The following is a 22,325-nucleotide window of genomic DNA, read 5'->3' as shown; positions in this document are numbered from 1 at the left end:
GCCCTTATGGAAAGAGACATTCCTGTAACAGAACCAGTGTCCTGTCTGGGGTTTATTAGCAAAGAGTGGAACTAACAGGTTTATGGAAATGATTATTCCCCTTGTGAGAACACTGCACTGAATGTATACAAGGCAGATACTGGTCCTCTAGTGTATGTCTAGCAGAGGGATACCAAAATGGTGAGGAGGCAAGAACATGTGACATCAAAGGAGAAACTGAGAGACCTGAGTTTTATTGCTGTCTTCGGTCCCTTCAATGGGAGGATTCACAACCATGCTGGTCCTCAAGGTGCATGGGGACAGGGTGAGTGGCAATGGACACCAGCTGGAACATAGGGAAGTTCTAACTAAATTTAAGGGTGACTAAAGATTATCTTTTTATCATTAAGATAATCAGGCACTGGAACCAATCACCCGGAGAGGTTATGGAGTCTCCAGCCTTGGAGATGCTTAATTTTGGTAGATATCTGACCATCCTGATAGACTTAGACCTGCTTTGAGCAGGGAGTTGGACTTAGACTGGAAAGGACCTCTGGAAGTCACTACAATATTTTATAATTTAATGTATCATATTTATTAATATGCATACTAATAACTTCATTTTAAAACTTGCTTTAATACAGCAGAATAATGGAAGTGGCATCCAGCAGATAATTTAATCTAACTTCTTGTTGTGCTACAGTCTAATCCTGTAACACAGTTGTAAAAATGGGGAAGAGGGAGAAGGAGGCAAAATTCATTTTGATGTTCATATTCTAGAAGGTAATAGGTAGACAGGGAGTTGCAAGAAGTGTTCTACCATTATATAAAGGACTGTAGAAGAATAAAATTAAGACTCAAATACATGCTGGGTGGGGATATAATTAATTATTTCTTAAACCTTTTTCTTTTTCCTAGAAAGCATTAGTTGTTGGTTACTGGCACACTGAATAAGTGCTCTGATTCTGCAAGCAGCTGCATTTGCACTTTTTCCTGTGTATGCTCCTTGGCCAGTTGTTCTTGCTGTCACACAACACTCCTTTTGTCCAAACCCCATGTTCTGGGCAACTGTTTGTGCCTTTGAAGAACTGACCTAGCTATAATAACCATTGTTCATTGTGCTTAATTATGTCTTTTTGTCTTAATGACTGCCAAAGCAGTGGTGCTGGCCTAGCAGATGGAATTTAAGAAGTAGTGGAAATAAGCAGTTAAAGGTAGATGGCTGCTGGGCTACGTTCACCAATGCACAAAGCTGGTCTGAAGCACAAGGATTCACTTCATGTGTAGGATTTGTTCCTGTGGTGGGGATGGAGATGGGATCAGAGCTGAAGTCAGCTCTGTTGCATTTGGAGAGCAGAGTTTCCTCAGGCTGAGCAGGCTCTTTATGCCAAGTTTCTTATTGTTCCTCAAGTGTTCTCTCAAGAGATTGACTAAATTACAAACTAAATTCATTCTGTATCATCACAGGCCCAAAATGTTCACTTTTGAATAATCCACATTGCGTAATAGCCGTGTTCCCTGTTTGATAACAGTCACAAAGTACTGTTGTGTAATAATTAAAGAATTTTAAAATGAGATACAAATGGAATGGTTTTTGTAAACAGCAGGGAAATGGCCCACATTCAGCTTTCCTTTTGACAGGATGAAGTTACTTGAAGTGTCTTAAAATCATCTAATCTCAGGAGCACAATACTGTGTTATTGTAACTTTACATTCTGTTGTTTCTGACCTTTCTTCTGTCAGGTGTGTGTGCATAGGAAAGATACATGCTGATTGTAGCACTACTTAAATTCTTGGTAGTTTCCCTCCAATACTGACTGAAAGATCAGTTACATGAACAGTTTTGAGGCTTGAGAAATTTTTCCATGTGTGCACCTTAAAGGAAAACTTGAGTTCAAAATTATTATGGTACCTTCTGTAAGGGTACTGTGCATCTAAATGTCTTTTGTCATCCCCACACTCGAATTCTGTTACTAACAGGCTACTCTAGGTCTCAAAGGATCCCCCATTAAAGAGTTCAGACCAGCTCACAAAACCCCACCACTCTTACTACATTCTCATGAAGTAAAGGATTGTGACTTTTTTTTTTGGTCATTCTTAGGAAGCTCAAAGGGTGTGGTTAATTCAACTTGCTGTAGATGTAAAACTTTCATGGGTTGATTTTTTTTTTTACGTATTTTTTAGAGGGGGCAATGTGTGAGGAGTGTCTTGGGTTTGCGCTGGCATTTAAGTCCTGGTGCAGTGATCACCGAAACCCTTGGTTTAACTACACACTCAGGTGGGTTTCAGAACAGGGGTTCAAAAGGAAAACACCGTATCACTTCCCAGAAGACACAGTTGCTAGCCAGTTCACTGAAATGGTGTGAAATTCATAGCAAACTATTCACTGCTGGTATCTCGGGTACCTGTAAGTATGTTGTAAGTAATGTTTCAGATTTTCTGAAATTCTGATGAAAAGGTTTCAGATAAAAGGGGGTTTTTTTGAACAAATGACTACTTCTGTTGGTCATCTGGAACTGTCTCTGTGTAGGAGAAGTTTTGAAAGTTTGTATTCTTTTTTAAAATACAAAAACCATAAAGTTGGTTATATGGGCGGAGAGGAGCACGTGTGTTCTGAAACCCATCTTGTATTGCTCAGGGTAGCTGCTAAAATCATTCTCTACATCACATAGATCTCTCCTGGCTTTGCTCGGTGAGAAGGGAATGTCTTACTCAAAGTGTTGATACCCCGTGTGCTATGAAGGGCTTTAATTGCAGGTGCCTTCTTGGTCGAGTAAATCTGTGCTGTGCTGTCAGTGCCCCAGTAAGAATTGAGTCCCCTGGTATTTTTCTGTATGCACCAGCACTGCTATTCAGAGGGGAAAGCTTTGTTGATCCTAAATCTCAAGGTGTGAAAGCTCTCATGGGATGGACATGATGGTGCTGTAGCCATGCTCTGCCCAGCTCCTGCCAGCGCTCGCCGAGCGGCTTTTCCATGTGGCTGGGTGTGTGCTCAGCTGAGATGGTCACCATAGATCTTGGTAGCAGTCCATCTTCCTTGCATAGTCAATCGAGGAGGTCTTAATAAAATAACTGGGTTAAAATTAAGATGAGGCAGGGAGGGGAGAGCAGAAGAGGGAAGGCAAAGCGTGTTCTCAGCCGAAGGACAAAGGTGGCCAGAGCATGGATTTGCAACAGGTTGGCAACAGATGAAACTTACTTCAAGCATGACAATTGCAAATTCCATCATAACTTTCCATTGACTAAGCTTTAGCAATCTCATTAGTAGCAATATCTTATAAACATCTGAGAATAGTTGTCCTCCTCTTTAAATTACATGAAGATAAGATCCACTTTGTGTCTCTTGTTTTGGCTTTGCTTCTACAAAAACATTTGTCGTAACTGCTAAAAGAAGCCTTTGGAAAGAGGAGAGAGGAAGAACATTTTAAGCCTTCCATTCCTTTCCTTTTTTTTGGAAGGGAGGAAGGGAAGAAAGGTGGAAGATGGAAGAATCTTGTGCTTCCCTTGCACACGTTTTGAACAAAGTCGGTTTATTTTTTCAGCAAATTTGTAGAGTAGTTATGTTATATTGTTGAGTTTTGCTGCTTTTGCAGAAAATAAAGATTGTAGTTTTCTCCTTAAACAAGTGTAACAGGTCAAGTATGATTCTCTGGGGCTTAAAATGTTTCCTGTCTAATCTCATGCAGAGAAGGTGTATTGCAGCGTGGTGCGGTGTTTCGTACCGAGAACAGACTGCCAGTGAACTATAGAGGACATGTATGTGAGCTCCCTGCAGATGGATTCACAAATTCAGCATCCTTAGAAAGGATGACAACTGGCAGCAGGAGCAGAGTTGTGAAACTGATTCATTACCATGCTAAGCCAGCTAAGAGCCTGTAAAATAACATTCTTTACTTGTATAAGATAGTCCTGATTGAAAAAACTCTCAATTTAAATGTACAAAAATGCAAAACTGCAAGCCTCCTATTGAATATTTTCATTTTGTAGGAGAATGTGTAATGGTTTACCATCATTGAATTACAGCTGTCCAGAGATGCTCACATTAAGTTGTTTGAGGATAACTATGACTTCTTAGCAAGCCTGGGTGAGGGAGTGAGCTACATCTCAGCATCTTCCTTGGCTCCACTCCACACACATCTTCATAAGTACTGTATCTGTTTCTTGCTCGGGGCATCCTGGGTAGTAGGATGGCATTTTGAATTCAGGCTGTGTACCATCCCTGTGTGAAACACTGGGCTGTGTGGTAGCGGACTAGAGCAGGCAGAGCACACCTCACCTCTCTGCATTGTGCTAATGGCACGGACTAAACTTCTCCATCCACGGTGTCCCAAAATACCTCCAGGTGAGGGTTTGCCACCTTACGTGCATTATGGACACTGAACCAATTTGAACTTTAGTATAGGTAAAATTATAATGCAGCATAAACATATTACATGGTTTAAGGAGTTTGAAAACATGGACACATGAGATGATTTTTGTGATGTTGGAGCTTGTCTTTGTGGAGCTACCCAACCCCGAATATACCAAGTTGGCCATGAAGAGAAATTTTAATGCAAACAACATAAAAGTTTAAGCTTGTTTGAGTAAGGTAAGCTTCTTGTTCCAGTGAACACCCAATGTACAAGAAAGAATTTGTCATTAAGAAAGAAACGGGATGCTTCTGAGGGCTGCCATGTGCTGCAGTAGAAGTGTGGAGAGCTGCTGGCGTGGCTGAAACGCGCATGGGCTGGAAGCTGTGCTACGTGGGTTCAGAGCTGGGAACGGGCCGATTGTGTTCCTCTGAATACTGACCTTGGGTGGGGTACGTGGAAGTATTTAGGACAACTACACTTTTATACATGCATTGGGAACAGTTAGTTTTTGTCCCTCAGTGATCAGAGGTTATGGTATTTAAGGAAAAATTGTGCAGTGTCAAAGAGCTGTTTATTAGATGTGTAGAGGTATCCACCTTGTGAATGAATGATGAGGCTCATTGTGGAAGTATTAAGATGGACACAGCTTGGACATATTCCTTGTTTCATCTCACAAAAAGGAAACCTTTTTGGACAATTGGGTTGTTAAATAACTTAATTATTTCAGTATGTTTTCATATCCTCGTACAGTAGGAGCCACAGAAATGCAATGTGTTATTCGATAATAATTGCTCAGATGATATTTACTTTGTTATTCTTCCCCCCTATTTCTAGTGCTTTAAGTAATGTTTTTCCTCTGGTGGTGCCAGACTGATGTATTTTTGAGGCGGCAAATAGGTGATGACATTTAGAGTATAAATGAACTACTACTCCTTCGTTTTTATATGAACCTTCTGTTGTATGATTTCCTTGATGTAAAAAACCTTTCCCTAATGATTTTTTGGAAAAGAACGAAGAATTTTTGTTTGTAATACAGGAAATTCTGAGTTTTGAGCAGTATAGAATAGAGAGCAACCTGTTTATCTCTTTTCTGCAGGTTTATTTTTGACCTAACTAGGGACTATTTGCTTAGTGCCGTGCCTTGCTTACTGTGTATGTAGGAGAAGGCTTATTCCAACTTCTCCTCTCCATTCCTCACTTCATATTGCCTTATAATTCTTCCTGAAGGATCTGAAACTCACTCGGGGCAGACAGCTTCCAAAGCTTTGAAAGCATTTATTGGAAATCATTAGTATGAAAAATATAGTCCAATATGTTTCATGATTTGAATATAAAGCAAGTGTTACCAAGAATGGGAAATGTCAGGGAATTTTTGTGGGGCTCCAGGAGGTTCAAATTAAGTTAGAAGAAACAAGGACACTCATCTGTTTTGGCTTCCAGCGTGCTTAGATATTAGTTTCTTGTACAAATTCAATCACTATTTTCAAAGAATATACAGTTTCAGCTAAAATTACTTGTACAGCTTAAAGGTACTAATAATTTGCAGGGCCTTGCCCCGCTCATTGAACAGAATTTGTGAGAGGTCAAACCCTTGTGATTCTCGAGTTGTTACTGGTGTGTCCAACTATAGATTGAGGAACCTAATTTAGACAGCCACATCATTTCAAATCTTGGCTATGTTTTGTGAAGTGCCGTGGGAGCCTTTTGGATCAAAGGTGCCTTATTTTAATGGTACAGTGAAGGAATACCCCTGATGTGAAATGAGCTTTCCATTTTGACTTCACGCAATCCTCATCCCCCCAAAAAACTCTCCAACTGCATCTTGTTATATAATTTATCTGTCAATTCTGTCAAAAAGGAAAGCTTGTGTTACTTGGAGGGCCTTCATGCCAATTCCAAAATGAAAAGCAATGCACACTGCCAGTACAGCAATTGCCTGCAGGCTTATTGAATTTCTTTCTTCACTCCTACTCACCACCAAAACCAGCTCAGGGAAAAAAAAAAAAAAATCCCCCAAAAGGCAGCAGAACTGAGAGCTGATAAAAGATGAAAAATTCTTCCTAGGAGAAAAAAAAGCAAAATTATATAGGAAGCTTGTGTTAATGGGCTATCATATGTGCTTTACTCAGGTGTAGAGCCAGACTCAGTGGGACCGTTGAACACGTAGGCAGAGGGAGCCACAAAGAGGTCTATGTTGTGTTACTTCAAGCCCACCTATTCCAGAACCCCACCACGTTCTCTGTATCTTCACTTGCTCTGCAGGTTCTGAGTTGATCCTGTGGAGAAAGCCAACACAGCCCTCCTCTCTTTCACCCCCTCTGTGCATTAACTCTACACTTGTGAGAAAAGCAAAGGATGTAAAAGGGTATCTGTCAGCTGGCAGCATCCATCTGTTTGACTAACGGTACCCATAGATTTGTGCAGGATGTGTTAATTCTAAAGCACTGGTCCCAGAGCAGTGGGGAGTCTGAGGTGCAGTATTTGCCCCCCGCAGGTTTTCCCAGCTGTATCGTTCTTGAATTGAGGAATTATTATGGATTTATATGAGGAACTAAAGGTAAAGGATGAGAACGGAAGGCATGGGGGAAACCTCCACTCCAAAAGAGTGTTTGAAAGGGATGTCCAAAGAAACAGGATGTAGCAAGTGGAGGAGGAGCCAGGGGGAAGTACAAAGACAGTGTGAAATGATGTGAAGCATGTTATGGGAAAAGAGAGGAGAGAACAAGCTAGAATATAAGAAGAATCAAAAAATACTAGGGAAAGTTAGAAGGAAATCAGAGCAGAAATACAGACAAAACAAAAACTGTTAATAGCCATGAATATAGGAAAGAAATGTTAAGTTTGCATCAATGTATGTGGCTCGTCTGCCAATGGCATTGGTTGAAATGTAGTTTCTGAGTATCTGTTGGCTTTAGTTAGCGGTAATAATGGGGATGTAAGAGCTGGACAAAGCATGATTGGGAAAGAAAGAGGATAAAATAGGCTCTGGTGTTTGTTTCTTAATTTTATCTGTTTTCTGTGCGTTGGCTCATTAGGAATCCCTCCTGTCTGCCAACAGAGAAACCATTTTGGGTTTGCATAGTTGCAGCCATATGGGGGAAAAGAGATACAGTGTCCTCCCTGAAAAATTTTGTTTTCTTTCTAATGTAAGATAAGATATTTTGGGCACACCGTGCCGTTTGCATGGAAATATTACAGTTGAGGAGTTAAATGGCAGAAACAGAAATGGAATAAAAAGCTTGAGGAAAGTAGTCTGGCTGGCAGCTTATTGGAGGTTTTGGTTAGTAGTTATAACAATCCAAGGGCTTCTAGTACCACAAGCATCTTTCTTTTCTTTTTGGTTTATTTGTGATGAGAGAAGAATGACAGAAAAGATCCAACTTTAAATTTCCAACATACTTATATTTTTTCCTCTTGTGTTTGGAAGGGTGATTTATTAAGTGACACCAAAGCAGGCTTGCCACGGGGAACGGCACGCTGCAGCTCCTGCTGTCCATGGGACACAGGCTCCAAGCTGGGATTTGCATGGGAGCTGTTACACAAAACGCCGCAAATAAATACCGTGATGTGGGGATGGCTGAGAGCAAGAGTCGCTGCAGCCCAAACCTCCCAGAGCTAGAGGAGAAGTCTGCCTGAATGATCCTTAGTTTAAACAAGGAAGAGAATACTTCTCATACTGGCGCAGCCTGCCAAGAGCCATAAGAATCAGTTTATTACTGCTAGATTGGTATAAAATGACGATAAAAATTTACAGAGCATAGCTGTTCCAAGCTCTATAGGTGGCTTGTGTGTCTTGATGCTGTCAAATGGCCTGGAATATCCAACTAGAAATGTAGCTGTTGTGTTAGTTGGGAGCTTCTAACCCCAGACCTGCTTTCAGGATCCTGCCACAAGCCCCTTCCAGAGGAATCTGTCAAACTGGCGAATGGAGAAGGTACAAAATTCACTGAAGAATTAGGGCCTTAAGCCTATTCTTTAGATCCACCTGACCTGCCTGTGAAAATGTCAGTAAATAGCTGTGTGTGAGCAGGGCTTGGACAATCTAAAGCATTCATAGAGCTGAGGGTGTATTCCACAAAGCAGAGGTGTGACCATTGCATACGAGGATGTGCCCATGCCAGCCTGAAGGTACCTGATGTAGATCCCAGTAGCAATGAGGATGCTTTGTCGCGACTCTCAAATTGGAGAGCCTCACCGGGGCAGAGTAGAGGGGGAGGGTGGCCTCCCTTGACCTGCTGGCCACGCTCTTTTTAATGCTCCCCAGGAGACCATTGGCCTTCTTGGCCACCATGGTGCATTGCTGGCTCACGGTCAACATGTTGTCCATCACGACTCCCAGGTCCTTCTCCGCAGAGCTGCTTTTCAGCAGATCAACCCCTAACCTGTACTGATGTATGTTAAAAGTCTTGCTAAAGTAGAGGTAGACCACATCCACGGCTGTCCCCTCATCTACCCAGCCAGTCATGACATCATAGAAGGCTATCAGATTGGTCAAGCATGATTTCCCCTTGGTGAATCCATGTTGACTACTCCTGATAACCTCTCCCTCTACATGCTTAGATACGACATCCAGGATGAGCTATTCCATCAGTCTTCCAGAGATGGAGATGAGGCTGACCAGCTTGTAGTTCCCTGGCTCCTCTTTCTTGCCCTTTTTGAAGACTGATGTGCTATTGGCTTTCCTCCAGTCCTCAGGCACCTCTCTTGTTCTCCATGAACTTTCAAAAGTGATGGAGAGTGGCTTAGCAATAACATCTGCCAGCTCCCTCAGCACTCCTGGGTGCATCCCATCAGGGCCCATGGATCTGTGGGTGTCAAGAGTGTCTGAATGGTCTCTAACCCAATCCTTCTCAATCAAGGGAAAATATTCCTTTCTCCAGACTTTTTGTTTTACCTCCAGGGTCTGAGATTCCTGAGGTCCGGCCTGAGCAGTAAAGACTGAAGCAAAGGCAGCATTCAGTAACTCAACCTTCTCTGCATTCTCTGTCACCAGAGCACCCACCTCATTCAACAGCAGGCCCACATTTTCCCTACTCTTCCTTTTAAGTGCTTTATTCAAAGCAAACCAGCTGCCTTTAAGAAAAAGAAACAAACTATGAATGGAGAAGCCAGTAAACCAAACACAAATATTTTCTATACCTTGTATACAAAATAGTGCAGTTTATGGAAAGGTCTTGGTTTAACCAAAACTCCCCAGCAGTGTAAACAGAGCAACAAAATGGATTTATTTTGACTGAGGTATCAGCTAGTGATATCTGAGACATAGGAGCTACCTGCAAAGGGAATCATTCTTAGCATAGCTATGCTAATTGGTAACTTCAGGTGGTTGGCTCAAAGGGTGGCTTCCTTCTTCTACTGTTTGTTTCAACAATTTACACGGTATTGCAGGATTTTTCTTATATGTCCACAGCCTCATGCTGGGCATGGCTGACATAGTTTGTTTTTTTAATATTTTTTTTCAACTAAAAACATTAAATTATTTTCATTAGCTGTGCTGGCATGTTTTATCTGTTAAGGTACTACTTGCTTTTATGAAAACTCCCCAATTCCAGACTATCTTGCTGGAAGAATGAAAAAGCAAATCATAAAAATGAATAAAATTCTCAGTCAATATTGCAGGAATTACAGTGTCAAATGTAAAAAGAGTTGCAGACAAATCAGGATTTAATTAAATATGCTGCAGCTACCTCAGCCAAATTTCAGACCTAGGATAAACAGACTCTACCAGGTTAGATGTTAAATAATATTTGTTTTGTAATTTTCATGTGGATTCTGTTCTGTTCTGGGATTGCATGTTCATGATCATTTATCAGCCTGATTAGATTGTTCACAACCCGGTCCAGATCTTTTGTCCTTGGGCTTCCTAAGCAGTCTCAGACCCATGTCCATTATGCTTGACCTTTCTGTGCCAGCTCAGAAGAACCACCGCTCATTTCCCCAGTTGAATGGAGGCACAGAATTACTGGAGTGATTCAGGGGCTGGAGCACCTCGCACCTGAGGAGATGCTGAAGGAGCTGGGACTGTTCAGCCTGAAGAAGAGAGGGCTCAGGGGGGTTAACTCATGTGTATAAACAAATACTTGATGGGAGGGAATGAAGAAGAAGGAGCCAGACTTCTCAGTGGTGCCCAATGACAGGGTGAGTGGCAGTGGGCACAAATTAAAAAATGTTAACTTCAATACGAACACAAACCCCCATGTTTTTTTCTGTGAGGATGGCTGAACGCTGGCACAGGTTGCCCAGGGAGTTTGTGAAATCTCCCTCCTTGGAAAAATCCAAAAGCCATTCAGGCAGAGTCTTGGTCAACTAGCTCTAGGTGACCCTGCTGAGCAGGGGGGTTGGAGCACGTGACCTCCAGAGGTCCCTGCCAACCTCAGCATTTCTGTGATTTTGTCATAATCCCATTTGTACACGAGATGGCTGAATGGAAAGGTGGCAGTACCAAACAGTGCAACTTGCCCATATTTTATAAAAAAAAGTATGACACAACTATGCATCTATGCCAGAGCTAACGTCAGGCCCCAGAACTTACTAGGAGTGTATTCTCCAAGATTGGCATGATATGCTCCCTCTTGCCTTGGACAGAGGTCCAATATTCCACCAGTACAAACCATCTACACGTGGACAATAGTTGGGAACATCAAAAATAAATTGGTGCCAGCAACTGCAATATGGATGTGGCCAGGATCTGACACAGGGCTGGCCAAGGCTGAGTTCTGATGAAGGTCTGGAAGAAAGTTTATGGACACTGATGGGTCCTCTGAGACACTGAAGTACCCTGCTCCTGTTCTGGACATCTCAGTCATACCCTGGACACGAACATGAATGGGAGGGATTCTGGAGTAATCGTCTTCATTCAAAGGTAATTTGCATTTCTCAGGAGGGAAACGCAATATAAGAATGACATATGACTAGAGTTGGTGAGTGAGAAACTTATCAGTGATACGAAGAAGTCCGCTCTAAGTCCTGCTGGTGAGTTTCATACTGCAACTCTATTGCTTCTGTTACCACAAGTAAGAAGATTTGCTGCCTTCCCATGTCGTAAATTTAAGAATAGCTCTTCAGAATTTTTACCTTCTTTCCATATTCCTCTTCAGTAATGGCTGATTTTACAGTTGTGAGTTGTGATTTCCTTTCTTTCAGCAGCGTCTGGGTGCTCTGCTGCTGGCTGGGCAGGAGCTCCTGCCCTGTGTCCCCTCTGCAGACAATGCCTTTTGCCTTTCTCCAGACCTCTTCCAAACAGGGAGTGAGTAGTTTGGGTAAAAAGTAGACTTTCTTGACAAAACTACATGTTGCGATCTTATCAGCCTGGTCTTAGACCTCTTCTGTGCCCACTGCTTTTTGCTCCAAGTAAATCCCACCCAGGCACGTGATGGCAATCCTGAAAATTCAAATGCAAGCACAGGCACAGCAAACGTTTCTTGTTACAAAAGCACGAGCGTGGAAGAACTTATCCAGCTAGACTGGTCTTATGGACTGTTTCCTGACTTTCTTTTCCATCTCTTCCCTGCAGATGATCACAGGGATGATATGGGTGATATCCATAGGGGTGGTATAGAACACTTCCTCCCCACCCTGACTTCCCCTTCCAGTTACTCAGGGTACATTCAGAGATGTAGGTTTTGGTAGCATCAGGCAAAGGAGGGAAATTAGTCATTTGTTGTGCAGTATGAGCATCCTGGCGCTGGCTGTGTCTTTTACACCAAAGTCACCACAGCAGTGTTTGGGAGGAGTCCTTTCCCAGAGGTTTTCTCCGAATGTGTCTGATCAGTCACGCTGACAGGGGTAGGGGGGCAGACTGAAAATATTGATGCACGTTTTGTGCTTGTTTTGCATTTAAGGTTTGTGAATACCTCTGTCAGAAAGGATCTCAGCCTTCCACATTTGCTGGTTTGAGGTAGAGCAAAGCTCTGTTCCTCCAGGACTTTTGAAATCAACCTAAATGAGCTCAAAGCCTCCAGGGTGAGGAGCAAGCCAAGAGAGGGGTTTTTATTATTGTTATTTCCGTTTTGGATTTATTTCCCATTCAGGTGAAATTTAGTTGCAGACGTTCAAGTGTGTTCCACTTGATTGATCTTTAAAGTTCTTCAGGGATTTGGGCCCCAGTTTCTACCCCAGATATATATATGGTATAAGATATCTTATCTTTTCTTAATAGTTAAAAAAACATCTTAAGTTTTGAAGGTGACATTTAGTTAAGGAGACAGCACAATACCACAAGATGAATTCCCTTTTAAAAATCCCTTGCCTGAAACGGACCCAGCCACGTCCCTCTGCGTCCCTCATGCTGGGCAGATAAAATGTGGATTTTGATACTGCAACAATTGCTTACTGTGCAAGATGCTGTTCCCCAGAAGTACTGAACAGTGGGGAGTGGACTTGGGCCCAGTGTTATTATTAGTTGTATTCCTGAAGCCAGCTATCAGTCAGAAAATATTCAGCTGCCAGCAGTGGGCCAAACCAGGACCGGGGTGAAGGAAGGTTTGGGAGTGTCATGAGGGCATTGCAGATGATCAGTAGCTGTTTTTAGACCAAGACATGTGATTTTTAATATTCCCCTTGTTAATTGGCATTCTGGCTAAAACCCCACACTTTGTATTTTCCTCAAGGAGAGAAGCTGACATTAAATAATGAAACTCATCACTGAGGTCCGACCAATCTAAAAATATCCAGTAAAGTGATGATAAAAACTTCACTGTTGAGTTCAGGGAAAGCAAAGTGAAATATCCGCATTTGGCATGGCCTCACTTATTCTCCTGCTTTAAAGGGCTCAGTGGAGAAAGGAGAAAGAAAAAAAAAAAAAAAAAAAAAAAAAAAAAAAGGGAGCCTGGCAAAGGCTTCCCAAGGCATCTGGGCAGGCTGCACCCCAAAGACACATTTGCAGTTTGTGTACTCTGACCTGCATCTCCTGTTCTTGGACAGAAAGGGGACCTCATTGTAGAGACAGCTAAGGGCTCAGGGGAGAAAGGAAAAAAAAAAAAAAAAAAAAAAAAAAAAGAGAAAAGAGTCCAAAAGAAAGTAGAAATTAAAGGCGGCCAACATCTTTGAGATTATCATATGTATTATTCTGCCATTGCAGGACTGAGTCCTCTAATACTTATTTAAGCCTTTCAGTTCCTAAGGAGCATGATTTATGGGCTTTCTGCTGATCAACAGGAGATAGTCATGGTTAAAGACTACAGCTACTTAAGTACTGTGGTTCACGCTTTTGGCTCCAGCAGTCCCCTTCTCAGCCTCTGGGGTATCGTTGAAATCACAGACATCACAGTTTCTCTGCCCTGTTTTCTAATTCAATTTACTCTGAAGAATGATGACCTTAAATTTGCACTCTTTTTCCCTTATGGTTTCGCTCTATCTTACTGTAAGGACAGAAATCTGTCAAATTTTTGTTCCAGAAGAAAGGTATGATACACCTTTCCAAAATCTGCCATGAAGCAAAAGCTGGCATTCAGCTGCCATCATGATTAGCAGGGTATAGGGCCCAAACAAAACAGGATTCTAGTGTGGTTTGTGCACTTTTTAGAATTAAAAGCTGGTTTTTTTGGCTCTCAAGTTCTGAAAATATGTCCCCAGATACATCTCTGCAATTCCTCTGACAAGACTGAATGTAAGCTCTTTTTCTTGCCCTTTCACTGAAAAATCTTCATTTGTGTGCTGAGATATTTGTCACAACAGCGTGTCAAGGGCTGGCATCCTGAGTGCAGTGAGAACATACACCCATCTCCCATTAGTGTCACTTTCTGCTGCTCCTTTGGTGTAGGATTGTCTGCTCATCCAGGCTCCCTTCTGAGCTGGGCTAAAGTTGGTGACACTGTTTCGGAAAGAATGCTCATGAGTTCTCTTTTAATTTGTTTTCCTGAGCTTTGTTTGTTAGATATATAAGACAAGGGGTAATCAATGATGTGAGAGTGAGAAGTATAATGTTCTGCAGATTATAAAAGTGTCTTGAACATATGCTTTTATATTAATGGAGGGAATATTACTTCTGAAACTCACTGCAGATTAACTACACAAATTGTTAGGATTTTATCTAGGGATTCTTAACTGTCCAAAACTCTTGTTAAACTCCCTTCTTTATTATCATTTGGCAGAGATACTTCTTGTATATTCCAACAAATATTGCAATCACTTTATTGCTAAATAGATATGCTGGAGAAAGCATGTGCTTAACATCACAACGTGTAATACTTAGCCTTGATTAACATTAAGTAGTAAAGGTCTCTACGTTGTACTTAGAAGATGTCTCCAAAGCCAGTTACTAAATTAGAAGGTTATTCAGACAAGCTGTTGAACACAGAATATGGCTCTGCTGAACAATGCTTCTGTTGCAAGAAAATAATCTGGAAGTTCTGACATTTCAATTAAAAAGTTCCCATCATATCACTTTCCTCTTAATAAGGGCTCATTCTGAGAATGACTTTTGTTTATCAGTGCTCGTGGTGGCAACAGTTCTGTGTTTACAGGTATCTAATCATCTTTGCTCCTCTTTCCTTCTGTAATCAACAGAAACAGTGGGAAAAGAAGGTAGATATCTTGAAGAGATAGGGCTAATCTCAAGGATGTCATTTTTAAAAAATGTCTTAAATATTTTTTCTGTCTGATGTGTAGGCGACAAAGATACAGAGGAAGTGCAAAGTAGAAATAAAAACTAAACATACATTTGAAACAATATACCAGCAATGTATAAATACAATTCAGTAAATAAATATATACAAACATAGAAATATATATAGTCAGATATAAAAGGGAGTTTATAAGAAGATGGGGTGCGCAGAGAAAAACCAAGGGGCAATGGTCATAGTTTGCAACGAGGAAAGTTCTCTCTGGATATATGGAAAAGATTTTCACTGTGGGGGTGGACAAGTACTGGAAAAGGTCACACCAGGACAAAAGGCTGTGGAATATTTCATCTTGAACATTTTCAAAACTCAGCTGGACAAGGCCCTCAGCAACCTGACCTAACTCTGAAGTTAGCTCTGCTTTGAGCAAGAGGTTAGACAGACGATCTTTCAAGGTCCCTTCCCAACCCAGCTACTCTATGATCTTGTGTGGGTGGCTTTGTGTGTGTGTGAGAGATAAAGCAGTGATTGCGTAAAGCTTAGGGCAGAAGATGTAAAATCTATGTTAAAGCTATGCAAAAACCAGTTCATGTTTCATCTTTGCATTCCACAGGTCCTTGTGAGGCCATTTTTCTGAGGCCATATTAGAGCAAATTTGAACTCATATATAGATGTTGCAAACCACTACTCTATAGTTAGAGTGCGATGAAAAGCGTTCCAAAGCAGACAGCCTGAACTGGCTTGGTATACGTTAATTTTTTAGTAATTTTCTGATCTATATGCTGGCAAACTAAAATCACCATTCTCCAAAAGAAGTGGATTATCTGCAGCTGCCAAGCTGGAATTTGAACTTTCACCTTCAGAATGTGATATGCACACGCGAGCACACTGGCTTTTGCACACTCCAAGAGAAATATGGTGTCCCCAGCTGGCAGGCAGGAACTGGTTGTCTTGTGCCAGTCCAAATTGGGAGAGGAGGATACACATCATTTAGAACATATTTTTCTTATTACTTTTTCTGTTTCTTTCCTCTTTTTTTTTTTTTTTTTTTTTTTCAAAACAACTGGAAATTAAATGAAAAGCTATCGCTCTCTTAAATTCAGGTTATTTTTTGTAAGGAGAGAGATACTGGGAGTTCAGTAGTTATATTTTGCAATGTCAGATAAAAGAAAATAAGTTAAATACCTGACAGTACAAAGTAATTTCTTTTTGTAAGAAATCTAAACTGGATCAAAGCTGTGTTCAGTACTACAGCTTGTTTACAGTGAGCAATTTATCTTCTTCCATTAAAGTGGGCTAACTTCAATAGCCATTAAGTAGATTTAATTTAATTTAGAGTCTGATTAGTTTCAGTAGTGAGGACTCACTGAAGCTATACAAATGTCTTGGCTTTTCAACGTTTTCCTTGCCTGAGTAGGGAAGGAAGCTTGTTCATCTAGATTTTAATAGGGAAAAGTTAGCAGCGGTCTTTAAAGCATTCAAGTAAATGGTTTCCATTTCTACAAAAGAAAATAGAAGGTTTCTCCTCTTCTTTTTTTTTTTTTTTTTTTTTTTTTTTCAGAAACAACTGGAAATTAAACTCAAGAGAGCTACAAAAGTTATTTTAGAGATGTTACCCCTTCTTTCCATTTGCTTCTCTGAGCCCTTAATGAAAACATACAGTTTTAATGATTTTGTTCTTCTTCAGGCAGAATGCACACGGATACTGCTGGAAGTGTTGCATGACCAAAGTCTGCACAAGCAGGTCAAAAACGAGGAGTCTGATCACGTTTCAGAGAGGGACAAAAGTTAGAAGGAAGACAATTTTTGATCCCCCTACTCAATGTGTAAGAGAATTTAGTTAGATTTGCTTCTAATCACAGTCTCTTAACATCTACGGTTTCCCCCCATAAGGTACTGGATATTTTTGCTGAGACAAGACATTTTTTAAAATGAGCCTAGTTTTACTACAGAGAATATTAAAATCTCTGTACCCCGACAGAAGAATTCAGGATAGTTTTGCTTCATTGGCTTTGCACAGATAGTAATTTTTAAAGATCATTGTAGCTTAAAATTAAAAATGGAATTGTTGCTTCAATCATTTTATTGTTTCAAAGCGGAGACAATTTTATGAGAGTTTTTTGTGCACTGTAGCTGTTTTAGAGATAGGTGGCCAGGAAAGCTACGTAGATGTCTAAAAGGCACATAGGGCAGTCCTCTCACTGTATTTTGGGAGCATGTGGTTTTTATAGGGTTGGCAGGGACCATGGGAGGTGCAACCTCCTGCTAAAAGCAGGATCAGCAGATCTCACACCTGGTTGCTCAAGGCCTTGTCCAAGGAAGGTGAGCATTTGCTTCTCTGGGCAAACCTCTTCCAATGCTTACTCATCCTCACAAGAAAATTTATTTTCTTTGTAGCCAGTGCAAACCTCTACCATTTGAGTACATGACCACTGTCTCCCATTCTTCTGCCTGGCACCTCTGTAAGGATCCTGGCTTCACCTGCTCAGTATGGAAAGGTATGGGTTCTTCCCATAGGTATGGAAAGAAGCCCTTAGGTCTCCCCAAAACCACATCTCTAGGACAAAAAAGACCAGCTCCCTCAGCCTTTCCTCACAGGGTTAGTGCTCCAGCCTCCACGCGCCTTCGTGTCCCTCCAGTGGTCTCGGTCTGGTTTTGGGAGGCACAAAACTGGGCACAATATTCCATTATTGTTATTTAACATTTTTGATCACATTTTGAAGAATTAATGAATTAAGTGTATTTTAAGAATTTAAAGAAGGTAAAGATTGATTTGGAAATAAAGAGTTGGAAGCTGGGTTGTCTATAAATATATGTCTTTTTGAAGTTTAGGTGTAAAGCTCATCAGGATCACTCATTTCTTTCACTGAAAATAAAGATACATCTCCTCTACTTCAGTGTAAAGCTATGTAGATTTACGTATTATTGCTGAGACTCTGTTCTTAGGAAAGATCATGACTTCAGTGTAGAGGAGATGAGTCACCCAGCTACAGGAATATGGGAATATGGAGACATTTCTTTTAAAATAAACTTTGGTATTGTTCATTTTAAGATCTCTCTCTGTAAAGTGATGAAGTTGGGATACTTAAAGATCGCATCCATGGAGCCCAATAAAGAATTGAAAGGTTCAATTACTTTATATTACAAAAGCAGCAGCGCTTTGGCTTTAATACAGCCCAAGTGTAGACGGGAGATCTTTTACAGTCAGTGAAACCTCTGTGGAGCACAACACATAAAACTGAATTTTCAATGAACAGAACTCTAGTTCTATAACATAATATGATTTCTGAACAGTGTGTAATGAATCATTACAGCACAGATCAAGTGCATTAATTTGGCTGCTGAGACTTTTGAATAACTTATCTAAAATATACCCCTTCCTAGCTATCCCCTCAGCTAAAGCTGTTGCCCAGACTCTCATCATCTGGTATTTCAATCATTGCCACATCACCTTCTTGGGCCTTGACTAAAGCATTCTTTCTATGAGCACGTTCATCAAACACACTATAGGTCGGATAATTTCCCCAGTTCCTCACTTTGACAGAGTCCCCCCTAGACTGTGTGCGGTGTCTGTTAGTGCCCCAGAGCTGCCCCGTGGCACATGCACAGTGCCATGCCTACAGTGAATTCTTCTCTGTTGATTTCAGTGGGACTACAGACACAAAGGCCTAAGACATCCTACAGAACCCATCCCAGTACTTTTCCTTCATCTGCTCTTTAACCTCTCAAGCCCCCTGGCTCTTTTCCTTCTGACTGTAAACAAGCTCTGGGTTCTGCAGTTTCTGATTCAGCTTCTGCATCACTGACACCATCCTTCCCAAAGTCTTTAATGATTTTTTTCTTAATCATCTCTCAAAATTACCTTCATTCCTCTTGATGTATTGACCATCATAAATAGCTAGCTATGTCCTCTATTAGCTCCGTGCTTCTTGTTTTCCTTGGCCTTTGTTTCCTGTTATTGTTCCTTCAGAAGCTCACCCAAGGGGGATATTCTGGTGATCCTCATCCACCTTCCAGCTGCCTGATGGGCTGATTAGTGTCTTCAGTGTTTCTCTTCTTTCTTCCTTCTACCCTCTATCTCTGGGCAGTCTTCCCTGAAAACACAAATCCAGATATTATTTCTGTAATGGAACCTGAGATTTATCTGCAGGTTTGACAACCAAACTGTAGGTAGAACGAAGATTCTTTCCACATAGCATATTTAAAACAGGAATTTTCCATCCATTGTAATGTCAAAACTATCACGTAGATCTTATTGCCAAATATCTTGGTTTTTGCAACATGATGTTCTCTGGATTTAAATCTGATTTAGCCTGCTGTCTATCTAGCATTGTGCTCTTGGCCGTCAACTTTGATTGTAATGCTCTTTTCCTCGCATACTTCCACTCATTCTTGCTCATAATGGGCAGCATAAGCTGCTTGTCTTCTCCATGAAAGCACTTCTTGCCCATCATTCCTCATGCGATACTGGGAGTTTACCTCGAGTCACCATTTGATCCAGCCTTCATCATTCAAATTCTGGATCTTTCATACAAGTGCTCTCATACTGTCTCCTTAGCAGCCCATCATGCTTAGAAAGAGCTCTTGATAAATACTTTTTAAAAAATTATTTAATTATATTCTTTGAAAGTTGTCATAGCTGTGTTACCTACCAAATTCCTGAAAATGCCACTCCAGCTCAGCCGCCTGCCTGTTACGGGCCACCAGTGTCTCACTGTCTGCAGATGTTCCCCATCAGCTGTCTCTTGGTGTAAATCACATCAAGCGGACACGAGGGAGTAGCCATGTCCTGTATTTACTTGGCACAATAGAATAGCTAGCCCATGGCTAGTACTGCCAGGTGTGATGTGGGCTGCCTGGGGGTGGTCTAACCTGCCTGGCTCAAACTGGATGTTGAAATCCCAGCCAGCTCCTGAGCCGTTGACTGCAGGCTTCCTCCGCAGAGCTGGCTCCCACCTGGGCTACTGCCTCCTCCACTGCATACAGGAAAAACTCAGTGCTGAGGCTTGCTCCTGGCCTCAAAGGCTAGGAATTTCACTGGGTATACTTTTCTCATGGTTATTTTCCAGGTCTGGGAGACCTTCAAAGAAGTCCAGGCTGGAGGAGGGTGACAGGCTATCCATCCTTAAGAAACGGGGAAATGTCTGAGACCTGTTTCCCCTGACAGCCAGTGCTACACTTTGTGAGACATCAGTCGCCTTCTGTATCAGAAGGGCACCTTTCTGAAACTCCATTTATACTTTTATATATTTCAGACACATCCAGAAACAGAGCTATTAGTGGGGAGGTCCTGATATCACTGTTTACACAAAGGACTTGGAGACTCATCTCCAGGTAACTCTTGTAGACTCAGAGCCTACGGGTCTGCAGACCTGAAAACAGTAAAGGTGATCAGTTCCTGGAGTCCTCACAAAGGTGTAGTTAACCCTTCTGTGTGATTTCCCCTTCCTCTTGCACTCTGATCTCTCTCCCTTGCATTGCAGCGTGGGAGGATCTGTAGGGTGGTAGCACACTTTTTATTTGTGTATCAGAAACTTGTAACCGTCTACTCCAAAGGTACTAGTAGTGCAAAAAGTCTCAGTCTCAGCTACCTGTGGCACACAACCTGTCACATGAAGTTAGAGTGATTATGGAGACTGGACCTTTTTGGAGAACTCAGGTTGTCTGTAATCATCCTCCACTAAAATAAAATATGGCCTCTGTTGCAACAAGTTATTTCTCTCTCTCTCTCCTTTGGAAAGTTTCACTGTGTAAGTAGATTTGGGAAAATAAAGACTACAGACCACATATATACACGCCTCATTTTTTTCACTCTTTCCCGTAGCATCCACTCCAAGTCCACTTGGAGACCACTGACACTGGAGCTAGAATGACCTCGACTGACCTAGTACTTAGGTCTGTGTTAATTAGTTGATGGCTCCTGTCTCTGTAATTCTGAGATTACGACAACCCTGAAAGGTATGAGGTGCTCTGTGTAGCGCAGTGGGATCTCATACTGTAACCCCATAATGACAGTTACAATAAATAAAGATTTGACATCAGAAGGTATTCTTATATATTGTAATGTGATGTTAAAAAGTCTTTGCATTTCATACTAGCAGTTAAACTAGTATAGTACTGCTATAGTAAAGTAGATAAGTATACAGAAGGGCAGCCCAGGGGTTACAACACCGTCCAAGAGCTTTGAAAACTCAGGACCAAGTTTTGACAGCTGCATACATCCCTTTTGATTTCAGGCTCTTTTTTATTTCAGCCTCTTCGTGACTCAGTCTTCTGTCTGCAAACTGAGGATACTGATGCTTCCCTGCTTCAGAGGAATATTATACTGATAAATATGGTCAAAAGTTCTGAGGTCTCGGTACGGTAGGGTAACACCATACGGTCAGACTTCATTTATCCGTGCTCAGATTGTCCAGGCCATGGATGAAAAGCTAGCTTGGGTCTAAACATGATTTATTAGCTAAGGCAGAGTGCCACGTGAATGCAGTTACACTCTTTCTAGGGCCAGCTCTGCTCTGGAAAGAGCACATCTGCTTTTGTGAGGACCTGGCTGGCTCCATCCCGAGGCAGCTCAGGTATTTCAGCGCCACTTTCCCACAACCAGAAGCGTCGAGGGATGGAAAGGAGCAGAAACACCCAGCTCAGAGCCAGCCTGGATCCAGCTGGGTTTATGAGACCTGGCTTTGTGCCATCAGTGCCAGACCCACGCTGCCTCCCCAGCTTTTCCACCTGCTCTGGAACGCCCCAGGTCCTGTGGGGCTCCGTAGGTCAGGCACAGCGTGTCCAGCACCAAAACCAAGGAGCCATGGTCTGTTGGAACCTGCAGCGCTGGGGAGCAGGCTGTGAGTGAGGAGAGAGAAATCAGATGGTTCCGTGGGGTAAGTGGAGTCGATGCTGTGAGAAATTAACAGACCCTCCTGCATCAGAGCTAAATTCACCTGGAACCTCTTGGGTGCTCCCCTGTTTCATCCTCTCTTACCCACACTATTGGGGTTCCCGTTTACCAGCTCTATGATACCTTCGGCCAAGTGGCTGGGAACAGCTAAAAATCACTCGCTAAAGTTGTGCTTCAGGACTTCAAGAGATCATCTTCCCAGGATAATGAAAGTGACGCTTCAAAGAAGAGGCTTTGGAACGTGCGAGATGAGATTTTAGGAAGCCAGAGGAAAAGGAGGGGGAAATAACGGTCTTAAAAACCAGGGGTGAAAGAAAGAAATCGAGTTAATTACCGAACACTGCGGGAAGGAGGGAAAAAAGAAAAGGCACGAAAAAAAGAGGGGTAGAAGTGAGCAGGACCCGGTTCCCCAGGGCACGGAGCAGCGCAGGGAGAGGGTGCGGGGGCTTTGCGGGGAGCGGGAGCAGCGCTCCGAGGCAGCGGCTCCCGGGGCGGGGGTCTCGGTGCTCGGGGCGGGCGTTAAGGCCGGGGGAGGCGGGG

Source organism: Calidris pugnax, unplaced genomic scaffold (assembly GCF_001431845.1).
Source record: "Calidris pugnax isolate Ruff unplaced genomic scaffold, ASM143184v1 scaffold41, whole genome shotgun sequence".
Lineage (NCBI taxonomy): Eukaryota > Metazoa > Chordata > Aves > Charadriiformes > Scolopacidae > Calidris > Calidris pugnax.
This window is presented reverse-complemented; position numbering follows the sequence as displayed.